Below are 5,087 nucleotides of genomic sequence, written 5' to 3'. Positions count from 1 at the left end.
TGTGTGGTGTGTGTATTTGTTTGTGGTGTATGAGTGTGGTGTTTATGTATTCTAGTGTGTTTGTTTGTGTTTTGTGTGTGTGTGTGAGAGAGAGAGAGAGAGAGAGAGAGAGAGTGTGTGTGTGTGTGTGTGTGTGTGTGTGTGTGTGTGTGTGTGTGTGTGTGTGTGTGTGTGTGTGTGTGTGTGTGTGTGTGTGTGTGTGTGTGTGTGTGTGAGTGTGTGTGTGTGTGTGTGTGTGAGTGCGTGTCCAAACGTGCGAGTGTATGTGCTTGTACATTTTTATGTGTGCGGAGCGTGAGTATGGTTGGTGGTTGCGTGTACGTATGTGTTGGGGTGGGGTTGAGTTTGGGGGGCGGAGTGACTGCCAGGGCTCATTCTTGCTTGGAGACAGAACGACAATTACACAACTATTTATTACTCTCATGCAATACACAATGCAACGCATAATGTCTTTCAGATAAGTAAAACAACGATAAATAGTTTAAACAGGAATATTGTACAAACCTTTGGTGGCTTTTAACGATAAAACTACCCATGTCTGTGTTTATGTTACTAGGATCCAGCTAATGGGTCTACGATTAGAGAAACCTCATACAAAGTCACCACACACAACATCAAAGAATAAATTACTCAACACCATGGAATTTATTAATGGTATCAACAGATTTTACTATCATCAGTTAGGCAGTTTATTTTTATATGACGGGATGTGGGCAATACACTTGTAAGTGTATATACCACAAATCGGAAGTTATCACAGGGGTATCTCCACGCTCACATACGGGCAAACTGAATGTAGAAACAATCTCCTAAATAGACATCAATCGGTTTGAAATCAACAACTGTATTCATAATAAGAGTGCTAAAACACATTTAAGAAACCGAAATTGGCATAATCTATGCTGAAACCTCTCTCACCACGACCATTTTCGCTTTATAGGATATTATCGTATGACAAACGTCCAAAAAAATGAATAGTTTAGCGATGCCGACAAGTGCATCTGTAAGGAGTCTAATCCTTGTTATCGGCAGACCTGGAATAAAGATGCAGGGCGAACACGCATCATGAGAAATGCCGATGTGGGGAGTTTTAGTTCTGGTGATAGTTGCCCAACTTGTTTACTCTGGATGGGAATAATTTGATTAATATGCCAGAGATAAAAACTGTTTGATGTACGTGCTGGTGTTAATATATCCGTAAGTGAGGTTATCGGGAGATGTTCATACAAATGTTTATAAAAGCCGCCACTGAACACAATGTCTTTACAAAAACCATTCTTAGTGTGTTGATTGAAACGAACCCGCAACTGGAGGCGATCGCGATTAAAACAATAAATATCACTTCAGCGAAACGCGCGATAACTCATCCATTTGACAACACAAGCGGATTGTGTACTCAATAGTGCATACGGGTCGTTTGGTATCTTCTGTGTAAATACTTTTTATTTGTTATTATGACTCAAACAAAATACATAATCCTCAAATTGATAGTTTTTCTTTACGCCTGCAGCTTTGATAAAGCAATAACAGATAATTCGATATAATGACCCTCAGATTGTTTTCTCTTTTCAGAAAAAGGGAAACGAGTACAACCGCCCACCGTGAAGTACATTCAGTAAAGATCAGAACATACGTTAGGTAAGTAATTCATTAGAGTGAGTGAGTTCGGTTTAACGCCGCTTTTCACAGTATTCCCAATTCATTAGAAATGGACAGGTAAGGTGTCCATCTGTCACACCCCAGTCGATTTATGGACATGGGTTTATGGCCTTCAAACCGAAAATAACTATCACCAATAACATATAATTATTGTGTAAGGCGGACCGCCTCCGTGGTCTAGTGGTAGAGCGTCCGCCCGGAGAGCGGAAGGTCCGGGGTTCGATCCGCAGCCGAGTCGTACAAAAAGACGTAATTGTTGTTACCCTGTCTGGCGCTCGGCATTAAGGGGCTAAAACAAGGACTGGTCGGCTCGGAGTCAGTATACTGTGTCTGAGTGGGGTATTCATGTGAAACTGCGGCATAGTATCTCAGTGAGCTAGCACCATAAATCGGCATCAGTCCGGACTAGTACAAGCAGCCACACAAACTCACACACGTACATGCACGTCGCTATATAAGTGCAATAATCTTGGACGCGACGTTAAACCACATTTCACCTCACCATTGTGTAAGGCACGGGTTCTACTGGTAGAGAGGGACATGCCTGCTGTTTGTGCGAACACCTGGTGCCATCACTGCTTTAAAGTGATCTATTCAATATAATTGTCACTCTGATTTCCGTTTTTCGCCCATTGGAATCTGTTTCGGTGCATAATCAAGCCTGTCTATTCTATGGGGTTTACGTTTTACCTTAAATCTACACAGTAGGCCGTTACGTTCTAACACAACTCTATGATCTAGATGTAAATATAAACACAACATATTCAAACAATGTAGTCTTTCATACAGACCCTTAAAGAAAAATATCCAATTAGCCCAAGCAAGTCTATAATAGTTAGACAGTCTAGATTAATGCAGTTTCTGAAAATGAAGAAGGTCTCCGGGCTCCTTTTTATTAGATTTTATTAAGATAAATCTAAATCTTATTTTTGAAAAATATTTTCATTTCAGAAACTAGATGCTGGTCTATTTACAAGGGTACAATCGTCAGCTTTGGAACGGTCGACCTGGGCTGTTTTTTGTGTTGTTATAGGTATCAATTCCCATATGTTTTTCAAGTATTTGTTTTATGTGGTTTTCTGCTTCCCATTTAAAACATGCACGCTTGTTTATCAGCGTTTGTTGAAAACTATCGCATTCAAAATATACAATGTTTATAAAATTTACGATAATAAACAACCACGTGATACATTCAATGATGTGTAGGGAGAAGGTTGGCTTTGGGTCTTCGTTGAAACAATAAAGATTTGTGTATCAGATGTTTCTCCTCACTAGGAATTCCTTGGCATTTATTATCATAGACGCCGATGTTGTGCATAGCAAAATATACAGACGGAAGACATACCTCCGCCCTAGCTATCGTCACTGTCTGGCTGGTTTATTTTGATCCCTCCTTCCTTTATTGCACAATCTACAACCGACAACAGCAGGAAATGTCTTACATGTCAGTTACACAGAGACTGAAATAAGATTCACTCGATATCAGCCGCGCACATTGAATCAGGCTTGTATTTGGCCCGACGTGATGTTCATGTGAAATGTACATCGACTGTAGTGGTGTGTATATACACAGGCGCGAGTGACATTTCATTGATAGTGGAATGATTACAGAGATGCACATTTCTGGCAGGTGAAAGTAGTTGATTAATTTACATTAAACATAAACATAGTTCCATGTCAGAGTTTGATTGAGACTGATTACAATTTGGAAAACAGGTCTGTTTCAACCCATTGTAAACATAAATCTCTAAAATTCGAATTGATGCAACTCGATATATATCCTTGTATAGGCCCAATGGTATAACATCGAGACTCCGCTTGTTTCGAACTTCTGATAACTCGATCGATATTCGATGGTTCTAAAAATCTCGAGTAATTGGGGGTTCTCTGGAGTGTACTGCTATGTATCTTTTAGTTGTATGGGTGAATGCCACTCTCAATGTTTAATACTCGGTTTGACGCGCAGATTGTTACATTTAACGCGTTACATTTCTTGAACCTGTTTATTTGGATATAGGACCTAAAGTAGTGACAGAGTGAATGTTGTTCAACGCTATGGGCCAGCTATATCCATCTTCCCGAGGCAAGAGAGTTAACTGTCTTTAAAAGTACAGTTTCACCCTTGCCGAACTAGGCTGGAATTACTGGGCTCGATCGTAGCGCTACCGGTGGCTATTACCAGTTATTTCCCTTCTAAGCCTCTCCTATGGACCAATCAGATTCCACCTCTCGTCTCACTTGCGTTTTCCTCACACAAAATGGTGGCGCGCAGTCAGGACGATCTGATCGATAATCAAGATCTATATTGTGATAAAACGGGTCTAACATCACGAAATGCATCAAATCACGTGAGCGCCTTGATTAAAAACATGAAAAGATTTGGAAAATATCTGCTGACAACGAGATGGCGGTGCACATGCTTTGCAAATCCTGCAATCGACTGTAATCTACACGACAGTTTACGAACCGGATTTCGATTTCGGGGCACGATTTTGATTGGACTATTCATAGACTCGTTAGTCCAGCCAAAATTTAACACCATAATACCAGCCAAGTTCGGCAAGGGTGGAAACAGGACTTTTATAGTCAGTTAACTCTCTTGCCTCGGGAAGATGGCTATATCAAGTCTGCTTCTAAATACTGTCTTCATTTTATATCAGGTGAAACCAGTGACCTCACGCATAATCAACGATCCGTGGCATAGCGGCTACGCTGACATATGATGAAGCAAATTACAAAGCCTGACCACACGAACGTTCTTTTGTGAAATCCCATCTCCGAATCTATGAGGTTATTATTGAGTCTTGTGAATCTACGTATGTACAAAATATATGTAAACAGTTTTAAACTTTAATGAATCGTCTTTCAAAGTCTAATATACACAAAGAAAAAAGTTAACCCCACCCCTATTTCTGAACCATGACAAATGGCAAAAATCATGGCATGGGTTGACTGATTACAGGAGCTGGGCGATACCAATGTCATCGGATAGAACAAACATTTGACATAAAATAAAAAGATATTGGTGAGTTGTGATTGAAATGTACTGACAAAACCATCATGGTAACACAGGTACTGTTTTTGACCTTAGACAATACCTAAAAAAGTATGGAGCTGCAGGATTAAGTAAACGAGCTACGTTTGATGTTTCATGTGAAGATGTTCCTCAAAGTCTCTACTTGACATGACATGTGAAACAGATCACTTGCGGGTGTAACCGCAACGTGCCCGGATGACGCATTTCACCCTACGTCTCATGCGTCCAGTCAGATGTTGGATCGGTTGATGGGTCAACAACAACAACCCCTGATGCAATTCATGCTGCTTCCAATTGTCGTAAATCTTGTACAGGGGGATCTCCGACCCAGAATATCCCAAACATGTTCAAGGGGGTTCAAATCTGGGCTCATTGCTGGCCAGGGTAGAGT

This window comes from Haliotis cracherodii, unplaced genomic scaffold (assembly GCF_022045235.1).
Source record: "Haliotis cracherodii isolate W230 unplaced genomic scaffold, xgHalCrac1.p SCAF_2, whole genome shotgun sequence".
NCBI classification, from domain to species: domain Eukaryota; kingdom Metazoa; phylum Mollusca; class Gastropoda; order Lepetellida; family Haliotidae; genus Haliotis; species Haliotis cracherodii.
This window is presented reverse-complemented; position numbering follows the sequence as displayed.